The sequence below is a fragment of the Gopherus flavomarginatus genome, chromosome 6 (assembly GCF_025201925.1).
Source record: "Gopherus flavomarginatus isolate rGopFla2 chromosome 6, rGopFla2.mat.asm, whole genome shotgun sequence".
NCBI lineage: Eukaryota > Metazoa > Chordata > Testudines > Testudinidae > Gopherus > Gopherus flavomarginatus.
The window spans coordinates 58556536-58575672 of record NC_066622.1 but is presented as its reverse complement, the minus strand read 5'-3'; the positions used below and the strand labels follow the sequence as shown (position 1 = coordinate 58575672).

At 50.6% G+C, this 19137-nt stretch overlaps 2 non-coding genes across 2 annotated transcripts; both read left to right on the top strand.

Moving 5' to 3' along the window:
* The first annotated feature begins 4054 nt into the window (after nt 1-4054).
* Nucleotides 4055-4127, top strand: TRNAV-AAC (transfer RNA valine (anticodon AAC)). The gene has a single exon. It is a non-coding gene; the product is annotated as a tRNA-Val (tRNA).
* A 14082-nt stretch (nt 4128-18209) lies between these two features.
* On the top strand, nt 18210-18297 carry TRNAS-GCU (transfer RNA serine (anticodon GCU)). The gene has a single exon. It is a non-coding gene; the product is annotated as a tRNA-Ser (tRNA).
* Nucleotides 18298-19137: the final 840 nt, after the last annotated feature.

Sequence of the window (19137 nt, the reverse complement as noted above, 5' to 3'; positions counted from 1 at the left end):
TTCATTTTGATCACACACCTCTCCATGACTATATGCATTGCCATACACAGCTCCCTCAGCCCGCGGGTTTTCTTATTGAGCTGTACACCCATGTGGGTTTACCAGTGTCCACAGTGAGCAGAACTTTCATAGTGACCAAGGAAACTCCCCACAGATTTATCTCTTTCCTCATTCAGACCTTCTCTAGCCATGTCTCCAGTACCCCCCCATGTCACCAGTCACTGCATGTGGTCCTAGTCTCAGCTCAAAGTCCTAAAGCCAGCAGACACCTGATCAGTTCTGACAGATCCCTCCCTCAGCCCCCATCCTGCCATGTGAGCAAGCCACCTGCAAACACCATTTCCCCAAAGTGAGGACTTAGCCCTTGGGAATCTGAAGACACCAGCGTCTCTCCCTCTGCTCCCATCTACATGCTAGTCTGCTACCTGGTCACCACCACCTCTCCCCATACTTGTTTCCTTTCTACTTTGGACATGCTCCCAACCAGCTGGAAGCTCCCTCTGCAAGCCTGACCTGCTCCCGCCTTCCCTGCTCCCCCGACATTCCTTTCCTACTGGTGACCTCTGTTCCTTGAGGTTAACTCCAGTGTCTTTAGGTGCTCTAGCTTAATGGCCCCAGGAGTCATAGAGCCACTTGTAGTTTCTCTAGCTACAGCCATGGGGCAACTGCCAGAGGCCAGCCTTAGACAGCTGCAGCTACTAGCCGCAGGAGCGGAGGCAATGCCAAGGCTGAGCATGCTTGAACCTTGCAAGGGCAGCACTAGGGACTCTAAATCCTCAGCACTGGCCCTAGGCAGCTGCAGACTCTGGAGTTAGGCACTTTCCTCCTCTAGGTTCCTGCATGGTTACAGAACTGCAGTAAAGTGGAACAATTATCAGCTTCTGTGATTGGAAGATGTCTGGATCCATCTAATAAGACTGTCCTACATAAATGAGGAAAGTTGAGGTGCCTTTATTATTCTTTTGTTCCATTCTTTGTTTCTATGGGGAATTTGCCAGTGCAATATCACTGTCTTCCTTTTAAACAAACAAAACTAAAAAAAAAAGTGTAATGGCTGTTGAAAATAGCAATTCCAGCCCTCGTTAGCACTGTGAAGACCCCAACGTTTGTTGCTCAATTTTCTCCTACTTTTTCTACAGTAAATGACAGTGGATCAGCATATTTGATTTGGGAGAAATGAAGTAACAGCTGCCCAAATTGAGCTTGAGCACTCCTGATTTTGAGGTGTTCAGATCTGGAAGGCAGGGGCTAGATTCCCTTTATGAATATTAGATACATCTGGAAAGGAAAAGTCAATTTCTATTTTCATGGCTCAGAAGTGGAAATCCTCCTGTCCTGTATCTGAAGCTGTCCAGGTCCAGTAGAGCCTCCCCTTCCTTACTTACCATTTTACCTTCTGGTGGGATCCACATACCTCCCTTGCCCAGCTTCAGATAGAGAGGGGCCCTGTCCAGTTAGTCCACCCAGTTCCATCTTTGGGGGCTGCCAGGCGAGGTCACACCAGCATCCCTAAGCCTGTCTGGGGAAGTCTTCTGAGGGTGCTACCTGGGCCAAAGCCTTCTACTCCTTGGTCACACCTCTTCCCTATTCACAGGTGGCACCCCCTTCTAGCAGCCAGCCCCCCAGCCACAGCAAGCTGCAGCGCATGGAGTCTCACAGCTTCCCCCCTCCCTTTCCTGTTGATAGCAGCCAAGGGAATGCTGGGAAATGTTCCTTCTCTGCTCCAAGGCAGGGAGCTGGTCAAGGAACTACAGCTCCCAGGGCCCTATGGGGTCTCAGCTCCCCTACTGAATCCAGGCTGCTCTGAGGCTCCCTTTCTGCAGAGGGGAGGAAGTTACTGTTACAGGTCCCTTCAGAGCTTGGGCCTAGCACTATGGCACCATGTCAAATCCAGTACTGCTCCCAACTCTATCCAGCTCTGCTGCTGGCAGGATCCCTTCCCATTCTTTTTGTTTCCTGTCTCCCCTCCAAGGAGAAGCTCTGCATTGTTCCTGTGTGGGGAATTGAACCCAGGCTGTCTGGGTGAAAGCCAAGAATCCTAACCACTAGACCACATGGGACTTCCATAACACGTTTACATGTTCATATTCAATAACACAATTAAACGTAGCCATTCAAAGTAGCCATTTAAAAGAAGCCATTCAAAAAACTTCAAAAACAGACTTCAAAGAGAAATTGCAGAGTTACAACTGATCTGCAAACTTAACACCATTAATTTGAGCTTGAAGAGGGACTGGGGGTGACTGGCTCACTACAAAAGCAATTTTCCCTCTCTTGGTATTGACACCTCCCTGTCAATTACTTGGAGAGAGCCACATCCACCCTGACTGAATTAGCCTTCAACACTGGTTCTCCCCTTGTATGGTAACTCCCTTTACATCATGTTCCAATATATATTTATGCCTCTATCTGCAATTTTCACTCCATGCATCTGAAGAAGAGGGCTTTTTACCCACGAATGCTTGTGTCCAAATAAATCTGTTAGTTCTTAAGGTGTCACCGGACTCCTCGTTGTTTTTGTGAAATAAAAGCAAAATGCACTCTAAGCTGATCTTAACCCTTTCAATGCCCTTACAAACTTAGATGCTTCTCACCACAGGCCGGCTGGTGGCTTTTCAGCCAGGCTCTCCCCTTTCGTCAGCGCTTCAGTTGCTTGGTGTGGGGGTGTCTGTAGATGTAGGTGGACGAGAGAGACAAAGCATGGCAAATGTCTCTGCTTTTATCATGTCCTTTCTTCCCTCTTGGCTTTGCTCCCCCTTCAGAGTCAGGTGAGCATCACTGCGTCTCTCCAAGCAAGTCTGAGCAATTCCCCTGGGGTGTCCTCTTGCAGGTAAGTGATTGCACTGTAGCTCCCTTGCTGAACAATGGCTGTTGATGGGTTGTTTGACACCCTGTCCGGGTGTTGGTTACTTTCCTTGCTGTTGTCACTGGGGAGCTAATATTTGGCTGACTCCCCCACCTTACAGCATAGTGATAACCACACTGCACAATTCTCATAACTTCATATGCATGAATGGTAAACATCTATGGGTAGAGAAATGACTTTCAGCAGATCATATCCTTTCCCCTGATACCTTACAAGGCATGCTCTGTATATAAGATCACGATTATATGAAAATGAGGAATATGGGGGTTACAGCACACTCCCCCAAAGGTACAGAATGTCACACTGAGATTCTATTTTCATTTGTTATGTAACAGCATTAAAGAGATCCAGTGACTGACCAATGGCATTTTCAAGTGCTAAAATAGCAAGCGCTGTTGGTCTCTCATTGGCCATCAGCGACTGAAGATACGGTTTAATGAGCCAGAGCTTCAAGGCGAGGGTGGCTCTGTCCACTGCCTTCCGTTGCGCTGCTGGGCACCAAGTCCCTGGCGGTCAATATGTGAAGCTGGGAGAAGAGAGTGGGGTGGCAAGCGGTGGTAGAACTTTTGCCACCAGGGTCTAGCTGTCTAACTTCCTCTTCGTACTGCTGGGCCCCCGTTGCCTTCAGGTAACACAGGAACTAAGGCAGGAATAGGGTGAGGAAGCAAGTAAAGCCGAGCAAGGAAGGCAAAAGTTAATCTTATCTTCATGGGCAGCTCGCAATGACGTCCTTTTTCTGTGCCACAGCTGACAACAACATCCCAGACAGAAAAGTAACAGGCCAAAAAGAAACCTAGCAGCTGCTGAAACAGTTCAGTTGGGAGCGTGCTAGACTAACAGGCTCTTCTATCCTCCTTTATGCACGGGCGGGATGTTTTCTGAGAGTGCAGCAGTTCCTTTAACTGCCACGAGTCCCTCATTTCAGGCTATGCAGCAGGAAAAGACAGCATGGGCTTCTGCACCGAGTTGGCCCACCTGACCTTTCATTCTTCTCTTGCTCTTTGTCAGCAAGGAGAAGAAAAAGAAGCTCTCCCTCAAGCTGGAGTCACACGGGCGAGGTAAGGACGACTTCCTGAGTGCTGGCTCCAGTCCTCTGCCCTGCCAGCTGACCTATCGAGGGGCTACCACCACATTCTCTAGATTTGTCCATCGGTCTGTGCCAGAGTGAGCAACAACCCAGTAGGTGGAGTTTCTGTAGTGTAGTGGTTATCACATTTGCCTAACACGCAAAAGGTCCCTGGTTCAAAACCAGGCAGAAACATGCTGGCTTCCTTTTCCCAGATCCCCTTGTTATTCAGAAAGGGCACTCCTCCTATTGGCCTGTCCCTGGGATAACTCCAACCCCTGCATGACAGAGGATGCTGACAGCAGTGGAGAAAGCACCTTGGTGTCAGGCTGGAGAACCTAGAGTAGTTAGGCCAGTCACCATTTGGAGGCTTGTGGCTTGGCCACCTCTGCTGTTGGAGGTTGGCCTATAGAGGCTCTCACTTCCTGCTGGGCTCCTTTGCGTGACTGGCCAAAGGAGGAAGTGAGGCAGGAATGGGGCAATAGAGGAAAGTTGAGCTGAGGAAGGCAGGGAAGAAGCTGTGCGGCTAAGTGGGGTTAGTAGAGCACCACCCTTCATTCTGCAAAGCCTGGGGAGGTGTGGTTGGCTGCTGGGAGGTAGAATCCTGTGCCTGCCTCTTGGCTTCCCAGGAGTGGCTACTTGCAGCCCAGGAGAAGAAGGGAGGTTCTGGGTGAAAGGAAAACAAGCAAAGCTGAGTCCAAGTGGAGAATGGCGGCTCCTTTATGGCCAACCTGGGGGCATGACTGATGGTTTTAGAGGTGGAGGCTGGGCTGGCTGTGAGCAACTGGGATCCAGGAAACCCCCACCTGCCCTTCTGAGGGCTGAACCCATGGAGGTGCGGTTGGCTGCTGGGAGACAGACCCCTGTGGCTGCCTGTTGGCATCCCAGGGATGGCTACTTGCAGCCCAGGAGAAGCGGGGTTCTGGGGGGAAGGAAAAGCAGCAATGGTGAGGCTGAGTGGGCTCCTTTCTGGCCGAGATGGTGGACTGTGGTGAGTCTGGGAGTTGCCTGTAAGCCATAAGTGGACGTAGTGCAGTGAAAACTGCTGCTCCATTCTGGCCGACCTGGGGGCGCCATGGATGACTTGGGAGTGGGGGCAGGGCGCTGGCTGTGAGCAAATGGGATCCAGGAAGCCCCAGCCTGCCCCTCCAGGGGCCGAGTCTTCTTCTCTCCTGCCATGGGGAGCCCGACCTTAAGCCTGCCCAGCATGTGCAGCAGCTCGAGCATTAAGCCTTCCTGTGTGCATAACTGAACTACGCCCTAGTGTAATAAGGTGTAAAGTTTAGATTGTGAATTTATCTTTAATTTCCATGGTAATTTACTTTGATCTTTTATTCCTACCACTTATAATCCTTAAAACTCCATCTTTCTGTAGTTAATAAATCTGTTTTATGCTCTACTTAAACTGGTGTATTTTGCTTGAAGTTCTTGGGAAATCTCAGCTCCATTACAAGGCTGGTTCATGTACTATTCACAGTGAGGGAGGGGTGGACCCTGTGTAATAAACTCACACTGATCAGGCTTCTGATTAAGGCAAGATGGTATGATCCAGGGGTGCAAGGCTGCAGAGCTGTAGGGGGGGGCGACTTTCTATCATTAGTGTTATGAGTGGCTGCAGAAGCATTCATGTAATTCAGTTGGCTGTGTCCCTACCTACGGATGTCTGTGTAAGTGCAATATCTGCCAGAGATTCACAGCTTGTCTCAGCATCACATGTGTGAGAGGGAGCCCAGGTGGTGGGACAAAGGGCTCAGGGGTCCCACTGTTCAGTTGCATCCCATAGATCCCATCACAGACTTTCAACAACCACAGCGGGTGCTCACTGAGACAGAGAGAGAGATGCCAAAATAGTGATCTCCAGTGCCAGCAGACATCAAACTATCAGAAATTCTGTGAACAGAGAAGACCCTGCTAGTGGAAAATGCCTTTGAAAAAGGCCCTTCTGTCCCCAGCTGTGGTCGTACAGTGCTCAGTGCTCTGCGTTGTGGCCTCAAGAGTCATGGATGCAAGTTGAGTTACGATGACCTTTTCCTTGTCTCCACATTTCTTAGGTGCCTCTTCCAACACTTGTCAGAAAAAATGACCGGTTTCTTTTGGAAGCATTTGCACTGCAAGGCAGAGGCAGTCTTCTCTGCTTCTTCAAAAGATTGACCAAAAAGTGGGAGGAGTGGACAGATTTGGCAACGCACCACTGGGTGCTGCATCTCTAACCTCTACTTTACCTGGCAAGTGCCTCTGGGACTTTTCTCCCAGCTGCTCCATTTTTCATCAGTGACAATCAAAAGGAAGATGACATGACATCTGTGTGTGGACATCCCCAGCGAATCACAAGGACGTGTGGTGCAGGCTTTTGTGTTGCAGCAATTGCAGTCAAAGCAACCACCATGCCAATGCCAGTCACAGCAGCCTTTTCATCAACTCCAGGCTTGTGATTTGATTCTTTCCAATGTTTCTCTCCAAAGAAGCCTTTTCCTTAGCAAGCAATGACTTGGATACCAAGGGAGGTCTCTTCTGTTTCCTAGAAAGACACAGGAAAATGTGAGCAGAGGAGACAAAACCCGTAGAACAAGGTACTACTGGGAGTTGAACCCAGGATCTCCTGTTTACTAGACAGGTGCTTTAGCCACCCAAGCCATGGTGCCTGCCTTGAGAAAATACTTGCAACTGTTCCCTTTGATGGTCCAGGACAACACCTGCAAATTCCAAACTACAGACATTCCCCATTTCCCTCAAGACTTGCACGGAAGAACTGGCAGGCCAAGCCAGGATCTTCTGGTTACTAGGAAGACACTTCAGCCAGCTCTTCCCAAAGATCACTATCTAAAGACCTTTAAACAGCCTCTGTAGATGTTCACTGACAAAGAGATGCCAAAATAGAGTTCTCCACTGCCTGCAGCCATCACACTACCAGGAGTTCTGCGCACAGAGAGGCCCCTGCTGGTGGAAAAGGCTTTGGTAGAGACTCTTCTGACACCAGCCTGTGCTCATATACTGTTTAGCACTTTGTGTTGTGACTTCAGCATCCACAGATGCCAGTTGAGTTGGGGGACATTTTTCCTGTCTCCACATTTGTCTAATGGCTCCTTTCAACACTTGCCACCAAAAAGACTTGTTTCTTTTGCAAGCAATGTGCAGCTAGGCAAAGGCAGTCTTCTCCATTTCCTCAGAAGATCACCAAGCTGTGGGGAGAGAAGACACATTCAGCCAAGCTGGATGCTGAATCTCCTCTTTGTTCAGCAGGTGTCTGTGAAGGACATAAATCTCCACCATGTAGAGGGCAAGAATAGGAGTTTATTACACACAGAACTGGCAGAGTGTCACCTTGCTTATTAGGCTCAGAGACACTGTTAATTGATTACAATAGAATATATAGATTTTCCATGGGTGGGGGAAAGAGACGGGGTAGGGAGTTCCAAACTCTGGGATAGGTTTTGCAGCAAGACATGATAAGCACAGTAGCCAAAGGTTAACAGGTTACATAATGTCTCCACCCATGGTCTCAAGTTAGCAAGTTAACATTTCATGAATACTTTGATAAAATGTTATTAGTATAAAATATCTATGCTGAATTCTGATTTGAGGTCCATAGGAAAGGAGCAACTCCTTTGATTGTCCTCCAGGTACATTCCTAGGGTTTAAAGCAAAGAAACAGTGAAAGTATATGGCAATAAAGATTGTTTTCTGTGTGTCTTAAGGCAAGACATTGGTCCCTGGGAAGGGAGGTGGAAGGATGCCATATCTTATATTGACATCTGCCAACTTTTCATAAACTCAAGGTTGGATCTCTGGGAAGAACGTCTCCCTACAGAAGAGACTTACACAATAGGAACAGGGATTCTTTGTTCAATCTGCAACTCTGAATAAGATACAATTCTTTAGTTCTTAGCTCCAACACCTGGCAATTTGCTGACCAAGCCTATCTTAGCAAGCAAGGCTTTCTGTTTACCCAGCTTTCTTTTAGCTGGTCACTATTTGCTAGGCTTCTGGTCCCTTGATTATACTCTGGACTTTGGGTCTGGAAAAGAGCTGGCACAATCCATAGACCAGGTTGTTATATAATATGCACATGAATTTTAACCCTTCACATACAGTAATGGCAAAGTTCTTGGTTCAGGCTTGTAGCAGTGATGGAATAAACTGCAGGTTCAAATCAAGTCTCTGGAGTCCATCCACAGCTGGGATGGGTCATTCAGTCCCTTGTACAGAGCTTCAGTTTGTAGCAAAGTCCCTTCAGAGGTATGAAGCAGGACTGAAGACAAGATGGAGACGAGGCATCAGCCTTTTACAGTCTCTTGCCATGTGGTCTTTGTTTTCTTTGTCCCAAGGACACTCTATCCAGCACGTGGCATAGAAAAACCTTTGAGTTTTGTCCATAGGCAGGTCCCTGCATACCTTGCTGAGCCACAAGGCATATCTACCTTCTCTCAATGGGTTGATTGTAGAGCTGATGGTCCTTAATGGGCCATCAAGCAGGCTAGGCAGAACTGACACCAACTTGTCTGGCTGGGGTGTTCCTCGGAAGCATAGCACAAGTTTGAATACAGACAGCATAGAGCCAATATTCATAAAGTCAACTACAAAAATGATACACATCTAGAGATAGCATAATTATAATCAGCCAATCAGAACCTCTCCATAGACCCCTTTCACAACAACCTTTCTATCATATTGGCTGCAAATATAGAACAGTGGTCACAATGGTGATCTATAAAGTTACAGATTATGTCAATAACATCACAGGAGGTGACACGGCATCAGTGAGACTGATATTGGAATACTGTCTCCAGTTTTGGTGTCCTCATTTGAAAAAGATACTGTGAAATTGGAGCTGGGGCAGCAAAAAGCCACCAAAATGTTCTGAGGGCTGGAGAAAAATGCCTTCTAGTGAGCTATTGAAAGAGCTCCATCTGTTTAGCTTATCAAAAGAAGATTGAAAGGTGACTTCACTGAAGTGTTGAAGTGCCTTAATGGAGAGAAAAGATTGGGTATTAAAGGGCTCTTGAATGGAGCAGAGAAAGACATAACAAGACCCAATGATTGGAAGGTGAAAAGAGACAAATTCATATTACAACTAAGCCCCAAATAGTCAACAGCGAGGATGATTCACCACAGGAACAAGCTACCAAGGAAAGTGGTGGAATCTCCATCCCCTGAAGTCATTCAATGAAAACTAGATGCCTTTCCCCCAGAAGTAGCTATTGTGTCATGCAGGAGGCCTGTGATATGCAGGGGGTCAGATTAGATGCTGTAATGGTCTCTTCTGGCCAGAAAGTAGACTAATTTTACAGATACTAGTTTTCGGAAAAACTGAGTGTAGCATTGGGAGCAGCGTCTGAAGTTTTACTGTCTAGCCAGCTTACTGCCTAGAACGAACGCTCCTTGAGTGGGGTGACCACAGGGAGTAGCTCAAACCTCCAAAGGGCCTGGCCAGGGAAATTGATGCTAGCCTTGGTACATGGACGCACACCGCCGAATTAATGTGCTTAGTATGGGCCTGTGTCCTCGACTTTATACAATTTCCAGAGCGTTGCACTGTGGGTAACTGTCCCATAGTTCCCGCAGTCTCCCCTGCCCATTGGAATTCTGGGTTGAGATCTCAATGCCTGATGGGGCAAAAATAGTGTCATGAGTGAGTCTGGGTAAATGTCATCACTCAATCCTCCCTCCATGAAAACAACAGCAGACAATCATTTTGCGCCCTTTTCCCTGGATTGCCCGGGCAGACGCCATAGCACAGCAACCATGGAGCCCGTTCAGCCTTTTTTCACTGTCACCGTATGTCTTCTTTATAGTGCTGACAGACGTGGTACTGCAGTGCTACACAGCAGCATCCCCTTGCTTTTTGCAAGTTAGCAAAGATGGTTACCAGCCCTACTGTACCGTCTGCTGCTTTGCAAGTTGACAATGACAGTTACCAGTTATACTGCACCATCTGCTGCTGTCATGGGTGCTCCTGGCTGGCCTCGATGGGGTCGGCCACGGGCTTATGGACAAAAATAGGAATGACTCCCCAGGTCATTCTCTTCTTTAAGTTTTGTCTAATGGAGAGTCAGTTCTGCCTAGATTATCAGGCAAGCCTACTAAAGAACCAGAGGGGCAAACGGGCGCTCCGGGTCAGAGCCCTAGAGATCCCGCAGAAATGATGCGCTGCATGCCATTCTAGTGGGTGCCCCTGCAACAACCCTACCCATTGCTTCCCTCCTCCCCTACCCCTCCTGGGCTACCATGGCAGTTATCCTCCCATTTGTGTGATGAAGTAATAAAGAATGCAGGAATTTGAAACAACACTGACTTTATTGCTTCTGCAAGCAGGGATCAAAGGGGGGAGGGGAGCGCAGCCTCCAGCTGCTATGAATGAACCTGGGAGTCATTCCCATCTTTGTCCAGGCACCCCCGGCCGACCTCACCGAGGCCAGTCAGGAGCACTCACGGGACGACGATGATGGATACCTGTCCTACTGTACCGTCTGCCGTCCGCAAGGGAAGGGAAGGGGATGCTGCTGTGTAGTGCTCCAGCACCACATCTGCCAGCAGCATCCAGTAGACATACAGTGACACTGAAAAAAGGTGAGAGAGGATTTTTTTCCCTTTGCTTTCATGGGGGCAGGAGGCGGGGGAACGACATATACTCTGAACAACCCGCGACAATGTTTTTGACCCTTCAGGCTTTGGGAACTCAGCCAAGAATTCAAATGGTTTTTGGAGAGTGCGGGAACTGTGGGATAGCTACAATCCTCAGTCGCCCCTCCCTCCATGAGCGTCCATTTCATTCTTTGACTTTCTGGTACGCTTGTCTCAGTTCCTTAAGTTTCAGCACTGCGTTGAGTCCCTATTGTGGCCTCTGTCCATCATAGCCTTGGAGATTTTTTCAAATGTTTTGGTATTTCGTCTTTTGGAACGGAGTTCTGATAAAACAGATTCATCTCCCCATACAGAGATCAGCTTCAGTATCTCCCGAACAGTCCATGCTGGAGCTCTTTTTTGATTCTGGGACTGCATAGTCACCTGTGCTGATCAGCGCTCCACGCTGGGCAAACAGGAAATGAAATTCAAAAGTTCACGGGGCTTTTCTTGTCTACCTGGCCAGTGCATCCGAGTTCAGATTGCTGTCCAGAGCAGTCACAATGGTGCACTGTGGGATAGCGCCCAGAGACCAATACCGTCAAATTGCAGCCACACTAACCCTAATCTGACATGGCAATACTGATTTCAGCACTACTCGTCATCAAGGAGGAGTACAGATACCGGTATTAAGAGCCCTTTATATCAATATAAAGGGCTTCTTTGTGTGGACGGATGCAGGGTTAATGTGACATAAACTCGTAGTGTTGACCAGGCCAGAGAGAGCAGCAGGTTTCCCCTTTTGTTTCCTGCTTTCGTTTCCTTGACTAGTTTCTCCTCTGCACCAACTTGCTGTATTTGTTTGTGAGTCTGACTAGCTCAGTTGGTAAAGTATCAGACTTTTAATCTGAGGGTTCAAGTCCCTGGTCAGGTAATAAACTACTCATTATATCTTAAAAATCTGTCTTTCTGGAGTCTTCTTTGATGTTTTTTCTCTTCAGGATTTTGCCTTTTCTAAGAAGGGCCTTTGTGTGTGGGGGATTGAAGGGGCAACTTCCTGACAGCCCCTCTGTCCTTGCAGGCTGGAGGAATAAAGGCCTCTGGGCATATAGCATGTTCCTCCCCTGCACGCACACACACAAAATATCCCTATGGAATTAGAATCACCTGCTGCCTTCCCCTGTTCTGCTGGATCCCCAAATGAGGATACTCTTCAGCCTAAACCCATGTCCCCTCTTTGCCCAGTGCCCCTCAGTCCCAACCCTCAGTCCCTCCTATGCTCACTGCTCCTCACTCCCAACCAGAGCCTGCTCCTCTTCACCCTTCTCCTCTGTCCCAACCCACAACCCCCTCCTATTCCCAGTGCCCCTCAATCTCAACCCACAGCTCCTTCCTTCCCCCCAGCAGCAGGTGCTTCAGACCCCCTCAGGAAGATTTTCTTGCAAGGTTTCGTGTATGAGTCTTCATGTGGATTTTACAGTATGTTGGGAATATGTTGGGTTGCTTGCCAAAATGATCACTTTTGGCTGGTGTTGGATTCCCAGTCTCCTTGTTATTGGGACAGGAGAAATAAAGGGTTGTTGTCCTTGTTGTGTGAATCGAGGGCAGCAGAACTGTGCTTGGCAGACCCAGATGGAGGGACTCACCCTCAATTCAATAGCACTTGCTAGGCAGGGGACATTGGTTCCAAAGCCAAGTGGGCTGGGGCCTGAGTCCTCATGCTAAAATTTATGTGTTAGACCAACTTTAGGACAGGGTGGCTGTGGAGGGGTGAGTGAGTCCCTAGACAACATAGTGAGTACGGTGCCTTCTTATTTTCCCCCTTTTCCACCCAGGATGGCAGATGAACTCTACAGAGGCACCTCTGGGCTTGCACTGACTAAGGACAACAGCTGTGAGTGGGGTGCAGAGAGGAGATGGCTCATGTTAAATGACTTTTGGTTGCTGGACTTACGAACCTTAGGGAGAAGGACACTGCCCAGCTTATTTGTGGGTGGGTCTTTTCCTCATAGTTTAGGTTTATGTGTTGGGGCTGCTGACATGACTTCTGCTAACCCTGGGCTTGCATTGCAATGTAGACGTACCCTGAGAGTGCAGCTATACTGAGATAAAATCCCTGTGGCCTGGCTGGCCTGGATGATCTGATTTGGGCTCCTGGGGCTCAGGTTGTGAGGCTAAAAACTGCAGTGTAGACATTTGGGCTCAGACTGGAGCCCAGGCTCGGAGACCCTCACCCCTTGTGGAGTCTCAGAGGCTGGGCTCAAGCCCAAGTGTCTACACTGTAATTTTATTACCCTGTCGCACAAGCCCCACAAGCCTGAATCAGCTGACCCAGGGTTTGAGAATAGTGACTTGGGTGTGCTAATGGCAGTGTAGACATAATGCTAGGCTATGTCCACACTGCAATGAAACATCCAGGGCTGCCCCATGCCAGCTCCGGCTCCTGGGGCTTGGGCCGTGGGGTGGTAAATTTGCAGTGTAGACATCTCAGCTCAGGCTCAATACCGGGGTCTGGGACCCCACAAGGTTGGGAGGGAGTTTAGCAAGCAAAAAAGGTAAAATGGCAGTGGAGTATTACCGTGGACTCAGTGGCATTTCTCCATTGGTCTGTCTGCTTTGGGGCAGGGACAATAACACGTCCTGCTGCTTTTGTTGTTTCAAAGGGCGGTTTAGGATTTTCATTCTCAGACACTGGGCACAAAGCAGGACTCAACCCTCAATGCAAATTAAATGAGCTGCCCACAGATTCTGGCAGCCACAATGAGCATTTGGTGCGAGAGCTCAGACCTGCCCCTGTCTCAGAGGGAGGGGGTCAGCTGCGAGGGGACTGGACCACTGTCCTATCAGCTCTTATCTCCCAAACTTTCAATAACTCTATTATCAGTGGCTCTGAGCATAATTTAAACCATAAGAAAAACCACACTGGGCTAGGCCGAAGGCCCATCTAGCTCTGAATCTTGTCTTCTGACAGTAGCCAATACCATGTACCCCAAAAGCCACTCCCCTAGGGACCTGAACCCAGGATCTCCTGCTTACAAGGCAAGTGCTTTAGCCAGCTAAGCCATGGTGCTTGCATCTGGTTAAAACACAGTGTCTGACCACCTTCGGTCGGCAGCTCGTGGCTGGTGTACACACTGCAATGCCACATCTGGTGACAAAACTGCCCTGTTTTGGTGACAAAATAAAACCACTTCGATGAGAGGCCTAGAGCTTTTTGCAGCAAACTTAAAGGGACAGAGTGCCAGTGTAGATGCTGCCGTTCATTATATAACCATAACTGGCCTCCTCCAGTATCCCATAATGCCTGCCGTGAACTCGCCTGCCCTGCATTCTGCTACAGAGCCATGGGACCCTCCCCTTTCATAGCTCCAGGAAGTTCTGACAGCTAAGCCTGCTGCTCTGCTCCGGCAGCCAGGAGCAAATCTCTGCCGTGGATGCTGCTCTCTCCCGCCCTGCAAACACAGAGCAGGTGGCAGGAGCTTCCTTACAGTGGGGGCGGTGGGGCATTGGCATCTGAACTGTGACAACCCCATGATACCCCTTCCTTCGAGGAGGCTCTTACCTTCTAAACAGGGACGGCTGTTTTCTAGTAAAATCACTACAAGGGAAGGAGAAAACTCAAAAGAGGTTCCTCCTGGCGCTCACGTCCGTGAACCCAAATACTCTCTCAGTCCTCAAAGAGAGACCTGGAGAAGGAGACTTGCTGAAGCAAAGCCCCAAGGGTCTCTGAGGTTTCCCTGGCCCCTCACCCCTGTCCTGCCTGGCTGATGTCAGCATCTCTCTGTGAGGTCACCACCTCCCCACCACCTTGGACCAATAGTCTGAGGTCCTGCAAAAGGCCTTTGTGATGTCACTGTCACACCCCTCCCTTGCTGTGCCAATGTCCTGCCCCTGGCCTGGACCTTTGGAGGTTTGAGCTACTCCCTGTGGATCACCCCACTCAAGGAGTGTTCGTTCTAGGCAGCAAGCCAGCTAGACAGGAAAACATCAGACGCTGCTCCCAATGCTACACTCTGTTTTTCAGAAATTAGTCAACTTTATGGCCGGAAGAGACCATTAGAGCATCTAATCTGACCCCCTGCATATCACAGGCCTCCTGTATGACACAAGAGCTACTTTGGGGGCAAAAACATTCCAGAAAGGCATCTAGTCTTCATTAAATGACATCAGGAGATGGCGAATCCACCACTTTCCTTGGTAGCTTGTTCCTGTGGTGAATCATCCTCACTGCTGAATTTTTGCGCCCTATTTGTAATATGAATTTCTCTTTTCACTTTTCGGCCATTGGGTCTTGTTATGCCTTTCTCTGCTCGATTAAAGAGCCCTTTAATACCCAGTCTTTTCTCTCCCTGAAGGCACTTCAACACTTCAGTGAAGTCACCTTTCAATCTTCTTTTGATAAGCTAAACAGGTTGAGCTCTTTCACTACTCACTAGAAGGCATTTTTCTCCAGCCCTCAGAACATTTGGTGGCTCTTTGCTGCCCCAGCAGAGCAGTTTGCAGGGACCACTGGAGTGGTTCATGGAATGGCTGGTGGAGTGGAGCGGCTCAGACTCCCTGCTTGCAAGAGGGGAAGTATTGCCTCCTAGAGGCACCCAGGGGGGTGATGTGTAATTGTCCCAGGTCACTGGGTGGGGGCTCGAGCCAGTTTTGTATTGTTTTATTGAAGCAGAACCCCTAGATACTGAACCCAGCCCTTGTTTCTGCCAACTCAGAGGGGCAGAAGAGTTACAGGAATTTATCACACAACCCTCCCTGTTCCCATGGGGAGAATCTAGGGAAGGGGGAGTCATTCCTCACCTGTGCTCCCAGAAGAACTGCTAGGACTCCTTCCTGCCAGCTACTCACTCCTGGATTCACCCTCAGCTCCTGGGATCTTTCTGCTCCAAAGGCTCCAGAGGCCTGGGGTTGGGAGGGCGTCACTGCACAGTCTGAAACACAAGGGAGGATTCTGGAATTGAAGGAAGGAGCAAAAAATGGAGAGGAAAGAAACAGAGAGAAAACGCCTCATCTCTCTCCCCTCCCCGTCCCAGCAAGAAATGTTACCAAGGATCAGCGTTAGGGGAAATGGTGCCCTGGGTAAAACTTAGACTTTGGCACTTCCCCATCGCCCCTAGACGATCCCCCTCTCCCTTTACCCCCTAGCTCCGGCACTCCCAACCCTTGTGCCTCCTTCACCCCAACTCCTGCCCCCTCCTGTGCCCTAACCCCTACACTGTGTCCCCTTTGCCCTTAACTCCCATACTCCCCTCTTGTGCCACCAACCACTGCCCCCTCCTGAACCCCCTTGACCCCTAACCCCTGCACCCCTTCCTGTGCCACCAGCCACTGCCCCCTCCTGAATTCCCTTCGCCCCTAACCCCTGCACCCCCTCCTGTGCCACCAGCCACTGCCCCTCTCCTGCACCCCCTTCACCCTAATCCTACACCCCCTCCTGTGCCACCAGCCACTGCCCCTCTCCTGCACCTCCTTCACCCCTAACCCCTGCACCCCTTCCTGTGCCACCAGCCACTGCCCCCTCCTGAACTCTCTTCACCCCTAACCCCTGCGCCCCCTCCTGTGCCACCAGCCACTGACCCTCTCCTGCACCCCCTTCACCCCTAACCCCTGCGCCTCAACCCCTGCCCCTCTCCTGCACCCCCTTCACCCCTAACCCCTGCACCCCCTCCTGTGCCACCAGCCACTGCCCCTCTCCTGAACCCCCTTCACCCCTAACCTCTGCACCCCCTCCTGTGCCACCAGCCACTGACCCTCTCCTGCACCCCCTTCACCCCTAACCCCTGCGCCCCAACCCCTGCCCCTCTTCTGCACCCCCTTCACCCTAATCCCTCCACCCCCTCCTGTGCCACCAGCCACTGACCCTCTCCTGCACCCCCTTCACCCCTAACCCCTGCACCCCCTCCTGTGCCACCAGCCACTGCCATCTCCTGCACCCCCTTCACCCCTAACCCCTGCACCCCTTCCTGTGCCACCAGCCACTGCCCCCTCCTGAATTCCCTTCACCCCTAACCCCTGCACCCCCTCCTGTGCCACCAGCCACTGCCCCTCTCCTGCACCCCCTTCACCCCAACCCCTTCCCCCGCTCTTTTGTCCCCAACCCCTGCGCCCCCTCCTGCACCCACGTGCGGACAGTGATCTGTGTGCATGGAGCAGCTAGCATTGCTCCTCCCTGGGATGCTGCTCCTCCGGGTACCCCTAGGGGCTGTGGGGGTGGGGAGATGAGAAGTGACGTCATCCGAGCTCCCTGCATCCAGGTCACTTTCCTCAGCTGGGCTGCATAAGGGGAGGGCAGAGAGCAGCAGCTTCTGATGCTCCCCTCACAGCACAGCCCAGGTGGGGAAAGTGACCAGGACGCATGGAGCACATAGTGTTGCTCCTCACTCCCCCCAACCCTCTATGGGCCCATGGAGGAGCATTGGGGCAGGGGAGAGCAGTGAGCACCTTTGCACTGCCACACGGTGCCCTTTGACCCCCTGGAGCCTTGGGTGGCTGCTGGGGGCCCCACCCCTAGTGCCGGCCAGGCTCCCCAGCACAAGCAGCAGAAAACACAGGGAGACTGGCCCCACACTGAGCAGCGGTAGCCTGGGCGGCACGTAATGGAGGTCGGGGGGGCTCAGTCTCCCCAAACCTTGCATCACCAAGGGGACAGTGGGGCCCATGACTGGGACCCCGGCCAAATTAGGCCACCCTGCAAAAGTCTCCCCTATGTCAGCCCCAGGGCTGGAGGAGCTCCCACTCCCTGCTACGGCCCAGGGGCTGCAGCAGGGGTACGGAGCTTCTCTGGTCTCAGGGCCGCAGCGGGGCAGGGGTAAAGGAGTGACAGGGTGGGGCTGGTGGGGGAAGGGGTGGAACAGAGGTGATAGTGGATGGGGCTATGGGTGGAAGGGGGCAGAGCCACAGACAGAAGGGGGTGCATGGTTCTGGTGCTGGGGCCCCCACACTTGTTCTCCCTTTCCCTGGGCTTTGGCATCACTAGCCCCTGCTTAGCGAGTAGGGTTCAGTGGTCCCCATAATGTGGGGTATGACTCCTAGGGAGACACAAAGGAACATTCATGGGGGCACCTCAGGGCCTGAGTCAGCCCCCATGGAGGGCAGGGAGGAAGCACCACTCAGCCCCACTCTGTCCCAGCTCTTCCCCAACCCCACCCTCAGTCTGGGCCTCTGGCTCCCAGCCCAGCGATGACCCCCTTGCCCCTGTCCGCATCCCCTCTCCCCAGCAAGCAACAGCCCCACTCCCAGCCCTGCTTCTCGACCGTGGCTTCCGAGGGGCCACAGCCATGGCTAAGAGGGCACAATGTGAAATATTTGGGGACCACTGTTTTAGCGTGATGTCCTCAATCCTTCTCTGCAGTCCAATAAAAGCTATTCCTCACCCATCTACCCCTCCATCAGGATGGACTAGGTCTGTTCTGCTGCCCTTCACTCATACAGGAAGGAGAATAACATTTTATTCCACTCAATCCTAAAGTGATTTGTAACCCAAGACCATCCCAAACTGGTCATTTTGGGGAAGCGGCCCCATCATGCTGCATAGCTAGGCAGAGTAGGTGTGTCTATGCAAACACGGTCTGTTCCTGAAGTCTTTCCCCAGCTCCTCACTAGATGTGAGGGGGGAGCTCATTCAGACCCTGCTTACGCTTAGTATTTAAAAACTCCTTCGTGTCCCTATCTCTGTCGGCCTTAGATTTCTCCTCCTGTCCCTTTTGTTACAGCTCAGATGAGGTGGCCCAGTGGTTAAGGTGATGGACTGCTAATCCATTGTGCTCTGCATGCATGGGTTCAAATCCCATCCTCACTGGATGCATTTAGTCTTGACTCTTCCTTTATAGACAACCATCTCCCCACTTGGTACAATAACAGACACAACAATGTTGCTTCTTGCAAACAAAAACCTTCTCAGAAACTCCAACACCCCCCCCCCGGCTTTAAATAAAATGTCTAAATCCCAGATTTCTAAAAAATGTCTCTAGTTCTGTATTTCGTAGTTTTTATCTTAAAAGCTAATGTTTCCTCAAGCTGAATAAGGCAACGCTTCAAAGGAAAATGTTAGAAATGGTAGGGGAGAAATAGGAAAGGAAAAAGCCCCTTTTCTCAGGAGATACAAACTCGACTCCCTCCTGTCTCTATCACCAGTGGATTTTGCCTCCCTCCTTCTGAGGTGTAAATAAAATAAAGAGGAGACAAGGTGGTTTGGCACAAACAAAGGTAAGTGTAGTCAGGGTAAAGGTACAGAAAGCTGGGGGAACAGGGGAAAATGCAAACTTAATGAATACAATGAAACAGTGACTGGGTTTGGGAGCTTAACGCTCAGGCCCATAAACCCTCCCTTGGAAACTAGAAAACACTAAACAATGCCCCAACACAGAAACCTTTCCCCACTGTTCAGGTGCAGTGGATCCCAGGTGCCGGCGCGACGCCCAGGACCTTCCACTCTCCCGCTGATTTAGAACCGTTGAGGAGGAGCACTGGGGAGTCCAGACGACGGTTGGGTTTCGTTGCTGGCACGGAGGCCCTCTGGGATGCTGGACACCAGGAATGCAGGACGGCAGGAATGGGGGTGACAGGCCTCCTGTTCCTCAGTCTCACGGTGGGACCGAGGGGGTTCTTCACTCTCCAGCTTGGGAGCACTGTGAAGACACGACCG